The sequence below is a fragment of the Xenopus laevis genome, chromosome 3S (genome assembly GCF_017654675.1).
Source record: "Xenopus laevis strain J_2021 chromosome 3S, Xenopus_laevis_v10.1, whole genome shotgun sequence".
In the NCBI taxonomy this organism is placed as follows: domain Eukaryota; kingdom Metazoa; phylum Chordata; class Amphibia; order Anura; family Pipidae; genus Xenopus; species Xenopus laevis.
The window spans coordinates 9,490,305-9,505,723 of record NC_054376.1 but is presented as its reverse complement, the minus strand read 5'-3'; the positions used below and the strand labels follow the sequence as shown (position 1 = coordinate 9,505,723).

General features: G+C 42.2%; 1 protein-coding gene across 1 annotated transcript in view; it reads right to left on the bottom strand.

Moving 5' to 3' along the window:
• The window catches only part of ccnd2.S (cyclin D2 S homeolog), a 127,469-nt gene extending 123,930 nt beyond the window's left edge, over positions 1 to 3,539 (bottom strand). Inside the window, exon 1 of the mRNA XM_018254469.2 lies at positions 3,390 to 3,539. The gene's annotated coding sequence lies outside the window, so the exon portion shown is untranslated. The remainder of the gene's footprint in view (positions 1 to 3,389) is intronic.
• Between the last annotated feature and the right edge of the window lie 11,880 nt (positions 3,540 to 15,419).

Below are 15,419 nucleotides of genomic sequence, written 5' to 3'. Positions count from 1 at the left end.
GGGGCATCATGGAAGGTGCCCGCGTGTTCCAGCAGAGAATCGGAGTTGTGTGCCAACGTTGGATCACTTCTGCCCTCTTGATAGGGGTGGTTCACCTTCAAGTTAACTTTTAGTGTGTTATAGAATGGCCAATTCTAAGCAACTTTTCAACTGGTCTTCATTGTGTATTTTTTATCGTTTTTGAATGATTTGCCTTCTTCTTCTGAATCTTTCCAGCTTTCAAATGGGGGTCACTGACCCCATCTAAAAACAAACCCTCTGTAAGGCTACAAGTGTATTGTTATTGCTAATTTTTATGACTCCACTTTCTATTCAGGCCTCTCCTATTCATATTCCAGCCTCTTATTCAAATCAGCGCATGGTTGCTAGGGTAGTTTGGCCCCTAGCAACCAGATGGCTGAAATTGCAAACTGGAGAGCTGCTGAATAAAAAAAGCTAAATAACTCAAAAACTACAAATATAATAAAATATTCAACTCAATTGCCAATTGTCTAAGAATATCCCTCTCTACATCATACTAAAGGGTAATTTAAAGGTGAACAACCCCTTTAATTCCGTTGCTATTTGGCAAAATGGTGCGTGCACATTAGAAGCCAATCTGGTCCTTGTTTCTAACGCTCATGCTCCTGGTCAGCAATCGGCACAGGTATGAGAAGTGAAGCAACCACCAAACATCAATACTACTTGGCCAGGCTCTGATTGGTGGAGAACATGCCTCATTTGCCTAAAAGGAGAAGGAAAGGCTAAAACTAAGTAAGCTTTATCAGAAAGGTCTATATAAATACACCAGTAAACCCTCAAAGTAATGTTGCTCTAAGTCCTCTGTCAAAAGAAACACCACATTTCTTTCCTTCTATTGTGTACTCATGGGCTTCTGTATCAGACTTCCTGTTTTCAGCTTAAACCTCCAGGGCTAGGGCTTGAGCATGCTCAGTTTGCTCCTCTCTCCCTCCCTCCTCCCTCTTCAAACCTCCCTCATCCCATCCCTGTTGTAATCTGAGTCCAGAGCTTTGAGTGAGAAGGGAGAGACTCAGGCAGGAAGTGATGTCACACCAAGCTAATATGGCAGCTGCTATCCCAAACAAACAGAGAGCTTCTAGAGCAGGTTACTCACGTATGGTAAAGCATTCTGCAGAATAAATAAAGTGTTATAGCTTGCACTATTGTGGCTAATCTATGGCAATAAACTGCTTTGGTAGTTTACCTTCTCCTAAAAGCCTAAGGCTAAGGCACTGGAGTGCAGTGTACCTAACACAAGCCATAACTACAGGGGTTCCCTAGCACATTGCATCCCATGGTGTGGGTCAAAATTGTGTTCTGAATGATAAACAGACTAGAGGAGTGCCTGGGGACACTTGTTCTTGTCATGCTCCTCCTGAAAGTAGCACTTTGGAGCTCAGGCAAATTGCACCAACTGCAGCGAGGTATTAAGTGCAAAATAAACATGCTATATGTAACCAGGCATCAATCAAATGATGGATCCAGAAAGGCCTGGAACCCCCCAAAAAAACAAATATATAATATAATATATTATATGCTAATATGTAATATCTAAACTTGAGAGAACCAAAGCACATAGCAGGCAGCATCAAACTCTGAGATGTCTAAACCCCTGGAAACTACTTCAAAAATAAAGAGATTTTCTTGGAACATAGAGGCACAACATGCATCATCTTCTGCAACAAAACAACTACTTTGTGCAGAGTTCATCTCATTCCATGCACAGAGCACAAACCAATCAGAGGACCCTACATATCATGTTAAAGGAACAAGCACATCCTAATATTCTCAATGACGTGAACAGGCATAAACAAAACTCAACAATAATAAGCCATAGCAGGGATCTGAGATTAATTCCACCCTGGCTTTCACCACACCAAGGGGCAAATTCACTAAATCGCGAAGCGGCTAACGATAGCGCAGATTCACCAGCGTGACGTCATTTCGTTACTTCGCCGTTTTACTAACGGGTGCTGGCGTAAAGTCGCTAGCAAAGTGGACCTACTCTAGCGCTACTTCGCACCCTTATGCCAGGTGAAGTTACGCTATGGTGAAGGGACGCAACTACGCTAATTCACTAACTTGCGCATTAAACTGAACTTGCGCCAGACTTGCCTTCGCCACCTCAGACCAGGCGACGTGCAATTGAGTAGATAGGGATTGCTTCAAAAAAAGTTGGAATTTTTTCTAAGTTCTAAAAAACGCTGGCGTCTTTTACTTTTTTAAAGGAGAAGGAAAGCTACGGTGGCATTTTATTGCCAATAGATTAGCTGCAATAGTGCAAGCTAGAATGCTATATTTATTCTGTAGAATGTTTTACCATACCTGAGTAAAAAGCTCTAGAAACTTACTGTTTGTTTAGAATAGGAGCTGCAGTATTAACATGGTGTGACATCACTTCCTGCCTGAGTCTCTCCCTGCTCTGGGCTCAGATTACAGTAGAGAAGGGAGGAGGGGGGAAGAGGAGCAAACTGAGCATGCTCTTGCCCAGGGCAATGAGGTTTAAGCTGAAAACAGGAAGTCTGATACAGAAGCCCATGAGTACACAATAGAAGGAAAGAAATGTGCTGTTTCTTTTGACAGGGGACTCAGAGCAGCACTACTTTGAGGGTTTACTGGTATATTTAGGTGGACCTTTCTGATAAGGCTTACTTAGTTTTAACCTTTCCTTCTCCTTTAAGGGTGATAGGCTGAAAAAGATTGAAATTTTTTTGGGGGTACCCTCCTTCCCCCCCCTACATTTCCTAACATATGGCACCTAAACTATACACTGGGCACATGTGTAGGGCAATTTATTTTATTTATTAAAGGTTTCCTGGGCTTGTGTAGTGTAATGTAGTTGCTGCAGCTTATACGTCCATTATATTTTAACTTCGCGCCGTATGCAAATTAGGCATCACTATCGTATTCGCTTTGCCTGACGAAGTAACGGTAGCGCAACTTCGCTACCATTCGCCTCCCTGAGCGCAACTTCACATTTTAGAGAATTTGCATAGCACTGGCGAAACTACATTTGGCGAAGTGCGGCGAAGCTGTCGCTGGAGCAACTTTGGATCTTAGCAAATTTGCCCCCAATTCTCCACACAGGATTTCAGGTGCAGTAGTCCAATAGAAGCTGGAAAAACCACTGATCCCTGCTTTACACATACACAACTGCAAGAAATCAAGGATGAAATGCAAAAAGGAGTCCAAAGTGCTGATGTAACGTCATCTACAGCATTTTATCAATCTCAACGAGCACTGGGGGCCCAACTTGGCACCACTTAATAGTCTCCTTTATCAAAGGCATCAACTCTCGTAATTTATAGAGGAGACTTAACATATTCAAAATGACAATGTGAGCTTGGAAAGATAGCATGAATGGAATTCCTCAATGAAATGGAACTCACCCAAGGCCAATATCCGTTTCAGGCAGGTTGGAGACAATGTACAGCGAGCAGGTTAAATTCTGCCCCCCCTGGGCCAAGTCTTGTCTCTTGGTAGACACTTGTAACCAGCCCTGGACTTTACTGGAGATTCATGTTGTTCGATCTGGAAATCTGAAACATAAAGATCAGGGAAGTGTCTTCAATTAACCAATCATACAGTGAAGGAAAAAAAACTATTATATATTTTTTAAGAAGACCATATGGATACAGTTCTAATTACATGCCTATATACATTTTTAAGTGTGTAAGAATGTAAAGTCAATTGCATTATTCTGTCTAATGCGCAATGTGTCTTCTATTGGTGGACGTTTAGGAGAAAACATATGATGGCATAATGGGCTTGGTATCCCTTGGTAGAGGCTATAATCAACCCTAGGGTGGTCTTGTTGCAGCTCTGCACATGTTAAAACCATTTCCAGTCATTTTTGCTTGTAATAACATGCAGGGGCGACCCTGACCCCTCTGATACTCGAGGCGGCTTTCCTGCTGCCGACCCCCCTCCTTTACTTTTTCTGCACTAGAAACACTTAATTTGCAGTTTGTAAACCAGAAATTTGTCTCTTAGGGGGGTGGCACACACTGCTATTCGGGGAGATTAGTCACCCAGCTACAAATTGCTTCTTCTTCTGCGACTAATCTCCCTGCAATGCCTTCTACTCAGAAAAATGCAGCTCCTGGTAACTTTAAGGGTGGTGGCACATGCTGCTATTCCGGGAGATTACAAATCGCCTCTTCTTCGGGCGACTAATCTCCCAGGAATACCTTCCTGCCGGCTAGAATGTAAATCGCCGGTGGGATGGCACTCAGACCGATTCAGCTTTCCAAAGTCACCTGAAGTTTTCTCGTGATGCAGCTTCGGAAAAACTGGAGTGTTCCGAGTGCCAGCGATTTACAGTCTAGCCGGCAGAAAGGCATTGCCGGGAGATTAGTCGCCCAAAGAAGAGGCAGTTTGTCGCTAGGCGACTAATCTTCCAGAATAGCAGCATGTGCCACCACCCTTAAAGTTACCAGGAGCTGCATTTGACCACCGCTAGCAGTGTCGGACTGGACCACAGGGATACCAGGAAAACTCCCGGTGGGCCCAGGTGTCAGTGGTCCCTCATGCTGCTAAACATTTGGTCTATTTCATGGCTATTCCCTATTTCTATGAGAAATAGATGGAATAATAGATTGTAGTATATAAAGAAAAGAGACTAGGGGGCAAATTCACTAAGATGCGAAGTTGCGCCAGGCGTAACTTCGCCGCACTTCGCCAGGCGTAGTTTCGCCAGGGCTCCGCAAATTCACTAAAATCCGAAGTTGCGCACAGGGGTAGCGTAAGGTTGCGAAGTTGCGCTAGCGTTGATTCGCTATATAAAGCGAAGTTACGCTAGCGAAGGCTAATTTGCATACGGCGTGAAATTCAAATTTCAATGGAGGAACACGTATCTGCACTACAAATGCCTAGAAAACCTTCAAATCAGCAAATAAAAATTTTATTTTGCCCTACACATGTGCCCACTGTCTAGGTAAGTTGGCATGAGTCAGGAAATGTAGGGGGGAGGAAGGGGAGCCCCAAAAAATTTCGATCTTTTTCAGCCTATCAGCCATCATGTAGAAAACACGCCAGCGTTTTTTGGGACTTAGAAAAAAAATTGACTTTTTTTTTAAACAATCCCTATCTACTCTATTGCGCTTCGCCAGGTCTGAGGTGGCGAAGGAAGTCTAGCGTAAAAGGTAGCGTTCAGTACACTGCGCAAGTTAGTGAATTTGCGTAGTTTCGTCGCTAGCGAAAATTCGTCTGGCGTAAGGTTGCGAAGTAACACTAGCGAAACTACGCCACCGTTCGTTAGTGAATTTGCGCAGTAGCGAAAATGCCAAACGCTAGCGAATTAACGCTAGCGTTCGGCGCTTCGCGGCTTAGTGAATTTGCCCCTAGAAGAATAGAGGCTGAGTGAGTAGAGAAAGAATAATATTACTAAGAGTGGGCCCCTGGTCTAAGATTAATTGGGGGACCCCTAGTAAAAAGTTTTTGGGTGGGCCCCTGGTGTCCCAGTCCGACACTGGCCGCTAGTAAACTGCTGGGCGCTTTCTCAACTTGCCTCAATGAGTGCCCCTGATGACATGACGTCATGACATTGTAATGACATCATAAAACGCCATGGCCCTCTTATAAGCGTAGCAACCAAGGTTTAGGGAAGCCTAAAATTACAAAAGTCAAGAACACATTCATAGAAGCCATGGATATCAAAATATATGAAAATGGATTTATACCTTTGGATTAGACAAATAACAGGGAAAATGTAATCAATGAGGCATTAGCAGACTATAAATCAGCCCATGTTGTCTCAACTCAGACCTAAGCCCTTGAATTATCATTACAACTTACAGGCTTGAGTCTGAGATGTCACATACCCACACCACAACTGCCCATTTCTGACATCACTAAAGGGCCAGAAGACCTCTGACATCTTGCTTCCTGCTAAAAAGCTATTCCCATGGGTTTTGGGCTGGCCTACAGTAAATGTATAAGTGGTCCTTTAAAGTAGATGAAAGAAGCAAATTTACATGACGTGTGCTATTAGATGACAGATAACCAAAAAATCTGAAAACACAGGGGTTCAATGAAGAAAGCTGTTGCCTTTTTTGCCTAGGTTTGACTCCAGTTAGGGCCTCAGAGCTAAGAAATGCTGCAATGGGAACTGCTGCAATTTATGCAAATGGCTTTAATATATATCGTTTAGAATTCGGAAATGATAAAAAGTCTAAATGAACATGGACCCATGGCGGTATATAAGGCATAAAAATCGCTTAACAATTTAAAAAAAATGTTACAAAAACAACAGAATAAATAACGTGGCAGCGCTATAAACCTCCAGGATTCATTTCACTGCTAATTGGAAGAGAAATAAACCTTTTTCATTGGCAGACTATACTGTATAAAGAGTATTTTGCATTTTTATTTTTCCTGTGTTAAATAAAAAAAAGTGCAGCACCAAGGATCCAAATAATATATCCAGCAATTGCCATTTTTATTTTCCGCGCAGACATTTTAATCTCCGTTTTACAGCTGACACGTTACTCTTACCCGACTCAATAAAAACAGAACTTTATTCACCGTACTCCAATCTGACTTCTCCTATTCCCAGAACTTCATAAACCCGACCAATAAAAAAAAATAAACGTATAAGCAATAAGAGATTTTTTTTGTTTGGTAACTACCAGACCACAGCCATTTTTTCCCCGTTCTTGGCTTTCCCGTTCCAGAACGCTGTTTATTTTATTTAGCACAGCGGGTAAAATCTGAGAGATCCTTTATTGGGGCGGAATATGTTAAAAGAAGTCGTTCTCGGCGAGTCGAGGGGAGGAAACAATTCAGGGACTGAGAAACTGGACCACAATGGCTTTTTATAACACTTCAAGTATACTTGGTGGCTTGGCCTGCTCTTGTATTACAAATATTGAACATGAGTCATAGCAAGGATTCATACATAGATGTTTTGTAATCATTTTCATGTGATAATCATTGCTTTGTCAGCCAACGTGATTTGCTGCTTATTTGAATAACAGGCAAGAACAAAGATTTACAGAATTCCTAATCTAAAGCAGAAGGGACCAAAACTAATGTGAGGTCTACTTTTAGTGATGATGTCCTATTATGATCTACAGCCATAAAAACACTTATGTTCCATGGAAAATATTACTTAAATATTGATTTATGAGAAAATTTATATTGCCAACAAACAACTATTTCTTATGTAACAATAACAACTAATAGTAATAAATATCTAAATGAAAAGAATGAAACAGGAGGGTGATTTAGCCAAGCTGTTTGTTGACAGTGTCTTAAGATCTACTGATCCCCAGCTAAGGGCAGAGACACGCGCTCAGATTTGGGGAGATTAGTCGCCCAGCGACAAATCTCCTCTTCTTCGGGCGATTAATCTCCCCAAGTGTAAATCCTCACAAGGAAACTTTGTGCGACTTCAGAAAATGAATCGCTCCGAGGACTATCCCGCCGACAATTTAGACTCTATCCGGCGGTTGGTAATTTAGTGAGATTAATCACCCCAAAGAAGAGGTGATTTATCATGGGGTGACTACATCTCCCTGAATGTGTCTCTGCCCTTAAGGTCTACTCAGTGTCAGACTGGGCCGGCGGGAAACCTGGAAAATACTCGGTGGGCCCCAGCCCTCATGGGCCCCGCCTGCCCAGACCTTCTACCCCCCGCACCGGATGTGCCATTAAGAAATTTGCGTATGCGCCATTTTGACACATGCGCGAGCTGCGCATTCAGGAGCAGCGTGATGTGTCTGCGCATGTGCGAACAGTGTGCGGCAGGTCAGGGAGTTGGAGATCGGGAGGGGGCCCCCGGGGGCTGCCAGGAGGGCCTTTAGTTTGCAGCCCCGGTGGGCCCCCAAGGCTCCAGTCCGACCCTGGGTCTACTGGTAGATCCCGCTCTACCTTGTGGGCACCCCTGATCTAAAGCAACATCTTACATCGGACCCCACAGAGAATCTGACACCCAAGGACCATTTTCGATGCAAGTAGTTAGTGCCAAATGTTTTTTGTTTTTTTAAATATGGGCCCTTGGTGCAAATAAAGGTGGGTAAACTGAATTCTCCTAGGCAGTGGGCCCCTACAAATTTAACCTGGGAGATCCTTTAGTATTCTGGCAGGCCAGTAGAACATTGATGTATATCCAGATGGCTACCATTCTGAGCTTACAGCAAGCTGGCTCACTTTCTGTCCTGACGGAGTGCGGTAGCATTCTTATTAATAACCTTTATTTATATAGTGCTGACACATTCTGTAGTGCCTTACATAGATTATAGATCAATTCCCAATGAAACTTGTTATCTAAGGCCCATACCCAGAGCCATATTTAGCATAAAGGCCCAGTGGGCCCAAGTCTAGTGTGGCAACTTTAGAAGATGGCTCTTGGATGACTGTATGTTAATAACAATCAACCCCAAGCCGGTGCCAGATACTTGTGGGTAAATCCAGCAGTAGACCTGAGAGAAGAGAACCTGGTTCTTTTGTGATCAGTGCATGAACCAAATTGACTGCTATGGGAAAGAGTCAATGCCTAGGGTAACACTAGACCTAAATACAGCCCTGCTGGCTGCTCCTATAACATTTACACAAATGTCAAGCCAATTGGGAGCCGTTAACCGTCCTCTATGTTTTTGGAAACTGGAGTACCCAGAGGAAACCCACACTAGCATAAGAAGAACATACAAACTTCTTGAAGATTACTAAACTTTAGTGGTACAGTGTGGCGAATGTCCTGGCCTGACTTATTAAAGAATGCTTAAAGGGATGTAAACCAAAGAAAATTAAGGGCAGAGACACATTAGGGGAGGTTAGTTGCCCAGCGACAAATCTCTTCGTCTTCGTGCTACTAATCTCCCCGAACTGCCTCCTGCCTACTAGATGACAATCAGTGCGCTTCATTTTCCGAAGTCGCCCAACGTGGCTTCACAAGGAAATTTCGGGCGACTTCGGAAAACGACGTGCTCCGAGTGCCATCCTGCCGGCGATTTAGATTCTAACTGGAAGGAGGCAGTTCAGGGAGATTAGTCGCCCCCAAGAAGAGACAATTTATCTGAGAGTGTGTGTCTGCCCTAAAAAGGATATAAATGAGCTGGAGAGACTGCAGAGACTAAGTGCAACTAAACTGGTTACAGGGAGGGAAGAGTTAAATTATGAGGGGAGACTGTCAAGGTTGTGGTTGTTTTCTCTGGAAAAAAGGCGCTTGCGAGGGGACATGATTAGACTTTACAAGTACATTAGAGGACATTATAGACAAATAGCAGGGGACCTTTTTACCCATAAAGTGGATCACGTACCAGAGGCCTCCCCTTTAGACTAGAAGAAAAGAACTTTCATTTGAAGCAACGTAGGGGGTTCTTCACAGTCAGGACAGTGAGGTTGGGGAATGCACTGCCGGGTGATGTTGTGATGCTGATTCTGTTAATGACTTTAAGGGGGTTATTTATTATGCTCCAAATATCCGAAATTCAAATAATTCGTAGTTTTCGGACAAAAACCTACAAATTTTTCGGAATTTATTAAAGCCTGATGGTCTTAAAAGTCACACTCCAAAAATCCGACATCTCAAAGCTCTCAAGGTCCTGTATTAGTCGATAGGGAAGGCCCAGTGTCTGCGCTGCTGTCCGTACTGATATCCAATCATTTTGAGAATTTTGGACCAAAAAGTCAGAAAAATTCATAGTATTTGCAGAAAAGTACGAGAAACTTGTACTTTTCGGGCATAGCTCTGATGTTATCGGATTTTTTCCCAACCCAATTTTTCGGACTCTTTTAATGACAAATAAGGTCCATTCGGGCAGTCAGAGTTGATCGGATTTTTATTTTAGATATTCTGACCTTGATAAATAACCCCCTAAGAATGACTTGGATGATTTCTTGGACAGACAAAATATCGAAGGCTATTGTGATACTAAACTCTATAGTTAGTATAGATATGGGTATATAGAATTTATGTGAAGGTATGGAGGGGTGTATATGGATGCTGGGTTTCATTTGGAGGGGTTGAACTTTTTTAACCAGATTTAACTGTAACTATGTAACTATGAACAAATCTTTCAGCAAGCATGTAAAGTTGACTTCTGCTACATTGCTACAAAACTTCAGAACCACCCATACAGAGATGGATGTACCGAATCCAGGATTTGGTTCGGGATTCGGCCATTTTTAGCAGGATTCGGATTCGGCCATTTTCAGCAGGATTCCGATGCTTCTGCCCGGCTGAACCGAATCCTAATTTCCATATGGAAATTAGGAGCAGGGAGGGAATCACGTGACTTTTTGTCACAAAACAAGGAAGTAAAAAATGTTTTTCCCTTCCCATATGCAAATTAGGATTCGGTTTGGTATAAGGCCAAATTTTTCACAAAGGATTCGGGGGTTCGGCCGAATCCAAAATAGTGTATTTTGTGCATCCCTTATTTTTTGTGACCAGGGCCAAACAGTTACTGCAACTGTAATGTCAAAATGTGGACATTTTGCAGAAGTTCATAATATCAAGGCTTGGGAGATTCTGTTAAATTTTAGGAATTTTAGGAAAGCCTAATGTCCCCTTTCAGGTTTAGGTGATAGATAAATTAAAAAAGGCAAAACAAATGTGACAGTGCCTTTAGATACTTTGGATTCCTTGTTGAAGAGAGGAACAGAAGGGGCAATACAGATACATAAAGAGCTTCTATTTCATTTTATATGATGATGAAGAATCGGAAATTTGTTTGGAGGCCGTTTTATTGGCATCAGCTGAGGCTGTTAAAGAACACATGATCATTGAAGGATGAGATAATACGGCAGAGAAAGGGAACAGAGATTGCGGCTAAATACTGAGTTCCTCGTTGGAAACATTCCTAGAGCTTCATCAACAAGAGAGAGGAACACTAGCAAATATGCAAAGAATTAGACTCTCATAAACAACTCAACTGCTTAAAAAAAAATTAAAGCCAACTGCCTTGATATTATTTAGGACTGAGCATTATCAGATGACAACTGAGTTTAGTGTTAGACAGGGCCACCGGAGAACCTGACATTGAGGACTCACGCTCACAACAATTAATTGGAATTAATAGAATTGCTTTGGCTGAGCCCCACTGGGAGATCTTGCTGCAAACCAGTCCAACCAACAGAAGACCAAGTGCAGTCTGCTAAAAGTACCTGAGTTTTTGGTAGAGTTTTCGGAGAACTCTTGAAAGTATCAGTAAAAATTCAGACCGTTAAAGTTGTCCCTGAAACTCCTCATCCTGGATTTTCTCAGTGATACACTGACGAACAGTATGCTCTGGGCAGCTGTTGAGAAGCTACGTTTAGGGGTTGTCACAAATTATCTAGCAAATAATGAGGTTCACGACATTGAACGATGATCAATTTCTGATGCAGAAATGCCCTGGATTCTGAGCTGCCATTTAATATGAATTGTTATTAATTTCTGTCTTATATTGTGACTTTTATATCCTATATACAGTATATTGTTCAACGGTCCTTAAAGGCAAAAAAACGGTTAAAACTAAGTAAGCTTTATCAAAAAAGTTTATATAAATACACCATTAAACCCTCAAAGTAATTCTGCTCTGAGTAGAGTCCTGCAGCTGGTTGGGTACCCGTGGGGAGAATTTTCAGGTGCAGGTATAGATACGGGTTGCGGTTCTGCGGGTCTGTTGCAGATCTAAATTTCTTATGTTATGTACTATTGTCTATAGTTTACTCGTTTTAAAGATGTACAAAACTTGTTCCTGTCCCGCCCACTTTTGATGAGGTCACTTCCAGTTTGCAGCAACATCACGTCCTGTTTGATGGTGGACGGCAGGTTGTGGGTCGGGTTGCGGATAAGGCAGTTGCGGGTCCGGGTCAGGTAGCGAATGTGGGTAAATATGTGGGTTGCGGTTTGGGTTGGGTCCGGGTCTTAGAAATTTGTTCTGCACAGGACTATAGCTCAGAGTCCTCTGTCAAAAGAAACACCATATTTGTGTACTCATGGGCTTCTGTATCAGACTTCCTGTTTTCAGTTTAAACTTCCAGGGCTTGGGCTTGAGCATGCTCAGTTTGTTCCTCTCTCCCTCCTTCCTCCCTGCTGGAATCTGAGCCCACGGCTATGAGTGAGATGGGAGACACTTAAGCAGGAAGTGATGTCACACCCAGCTAATATGGCAGCTGCTATCCTAAACAAACAGAGAGCTTATAGAGCGGTTTACTCAGGTATGGGAAAGCATTCTACAGAATAAATATAGTGTTATAGCTTGCACTATTGTGGCTTATCGCTTTGCATTAAACTGATTTGGTAGTTTTCATTCTCCTTTAGAGCAGAGACACACAGATTCGGGGAGTTTAGTCGCCCGGTGACAAATCTCCTCATGAGACTTTAACGGTCTGGATATCTGAAACAGCAAGTTTTGGTCAGAACTGATAAATATTTTTACATTTTGCAATTTTGGATCTGGATCTGGAGTAGTGATGGGCGAATTTGTCCAGCGAAATTCGCAAAACGCTGAACGATTCGCAAAACGTGAATTTTGACGCCAGCTGCAATTTTGACGCCCGCATTAAAGTCAATGGGCGTCCAAATAATGTGGACAAGCGTCAGTGAGCGACTATTCTGACGGTGTCCACATTTTTTTTTGAGGCTGACAAATTTTTGCCTGCGATTTTTTGCTGCAGTTTCACAAATAACAAAAATATTATTATTGTGCCTGCCAAATTTATTTCGCCCATCACTAGTCCTCTTCTTCGGATCGACTAATCTCCCCAAACTGCCTCCCCTGGCTTCCCGCCGGCTAGAATGTCAATTGCTGACGGGGTGGCGCTCAGAGCGCTTTGTTTTCCCAAAGACACCCCCATGAGGAAACTTTTGGCGACTTCGGAAAATGAAGTGATCCCGCTGGCCATTTCGTATGCGCGGCAAATCTTTTTATCCCTCTTTCTGTTTCCAAAAAAACGTTGGGAGGTATGAACTCTTTTTTTTACCAACGGAAACATTTTTGAAATTCCTGAAGAAATGGGCACAGTCCCCTTTTCCAGACACCGACGATAACATAGTCACCTACTGTGTCACGCGGAGCTTCCCTCTGATTAATGAAGGCCAAGTACGGTTTGGTTAATGTTTTATGTCCCTACGCCCATTCCAAAAAAAGAATGGGCAGCTATTTAAGCAGCACTTACTCATCCAAAGGTGAGACTGGTATAAACAACCTGCATTGCAGCGTGACATCGGGTGATAGATAACTGTACATTAGTTTTCCGGAGGAATCTTTCCCACGAAGCGCAGTTTAAGGAGGCCCTTACAGTAAATGATTGGGAGCTATTGTCATCTGAGAGAGCAGGCTGCTTAGAATGGATGTGATCCCTTTATAAATCCTGCCAGTCCGACTCACAAACAACTTATCAATGTGAAGGTCTCCCACTGAGCTGAACCCTTTTCTGAAATGCAAACAGAGCTTTCGCTCCCAGAGAGCCTGGCTCGCCTTTTATCTTCCCCTGTGGCTTTGGAATATTTTTGGCTATTAAAGTAACAGAGCTAATATAATTCAAATTGCTTTCATCAAGGGTGTAACAAAAGGAGAGACCAGCAGATGTCTGTGTTCCCTCCCCAGCGGCTTCACTGCAGTCAGCAGGGATGGGGGGCAACAAAGCGCGGTGATGTAATGTGTGAGGGAACATTAATATTTTGTATATATATCACCTTATGGGTGGGAGATGCCATACCGCTTCTACGTGGACTTTTGAGCAAGAACATCCATGTGGGTGATAAAAAAAAAAAAAGTTTATGCACATAACTGGATAACAAATTTCCGGATAACGGACCCCATAAATGTATATATACAACTGAATATACAATATATATACAATTTCGTATCCACAAAGTAGCCATGCGTATACCAGATGGTACAATATTGCTGATTATTATCAGGAACAGTTTATTGACCCAGTGATATATTTATATGTTAGGACTGGTTGATTTACCTAAAACCGCAAATACTGAGATAATAGCAGAAGCGGTTAAGGCTGGGGAAAAGATACCTCAAAGCGACGAAAAAGAAAATAATCCCAGTCCTGTGAATATTGAAGAGTCACATGAGCAGATTACTGAGCCGCAGGTCACTGAGCCAAAGGAGGGGCTTCAAGAAAAAGACGCGGTTGACACCAAAAAAGAAAAGAAAAAGAAACGTCAACTTTTCTCTTTTTCAAAGAAAAAAGTTAAAGAAGCCAATGAAAAGCAAAAGAATGCAGAAAAAGAAAATAATCCCAGTCCTGTGAATATTAAAGAGTCACATGAGCAGATTACTGAGCCGCAGGTCATTGAGCCAAAGGAGGGGCTTCAAGAAAAAGACGCGGTTGACACCAAAAAAGAAAAGAAAAAGAAACGTCGACTTTTCTCTTTTTCAAAGAAAAAAGTTAAAGAAGCCAATGAAAAGCAAAAGAATGCAGAAAAAGAAAATAATCCCAGTCCTGTGAATATTAAAGAGTCACATGAGCAGATTACTGAGCCGCAGGTCATTGAGCCAAAGGAGGGGCTTCAAGAAAAAGACGCGGTTGACACCAAAAAAGAAAAGAAAAAGAAACGTCGACTTTTCTCTTTTTCAAAGAAAAAAGTTAAAGAAGCCAATGAAAAGCAAAAGAATGCTGAAGAAGAAAAAAATCCCAGTCCTGATGTAAAAGACAATGATGTTGAAATAGATATAGAGAAAGGAAAAGTAGAAGAAGTTGAAGAAAAGAAGAAGAAACAATGGCGATTTTTTGCTTTTTCAAACAAAAAACCCAAAGAAGAAAATGAAACAGAAAAGTTAGACGTCTAAAGGACACGGCACATGGCAATTTGTATTCCTCATATCTTTCCAAGTTTGTAATAATGTGAACAACGAAATAAAAAATATTATTTATAAAAAAATCCACTGAGTTTGATTGTTAAGATTTTTTATTTAGGCTGATCTGTGTCTGGAATGGGAATTGAACCAGTTTCTCTCAAACCCAATATGACAACAAACATTGCTCTTGGGTAGTGATCTCCAAAGCACAATCCCTTGAGCAGTTTTCAGTCTTCAAGTCTTGGAGAACACCATAAATGAGCAATACAACAGTTCTGAAGACTAATAGGTAACCAGCGGGTACTCATGGGCACCCACCCACTCTACCATGAGACCTAAACTCATGAGACTTTAATGGTCTGGATATGTGAAACGGCAAGTTTTGTTCACAACTGATACATTTTTTTAAACTTTGCAAATTTGGGTCCGGAGTAGGACTGTGGGAGGCAGTCAATTGTGAGCTAACATTTAAATATAACACAAGACGAAAAGGAAAAAAAAGTTTTTCCGTTTCGTGGGTGAAGGTCGGCCACAGCTTTTATTAAAACCCTTCCCCTTTTTATAACAGCCCTCCCTTAGTGCCATCAACCAATCCTTCCATCCCATGTAGCCATTCCCAGGGTTCCCTCTGCTCCCAGTACCTCCCCACAGTCCCCGGCACCCTTCGTT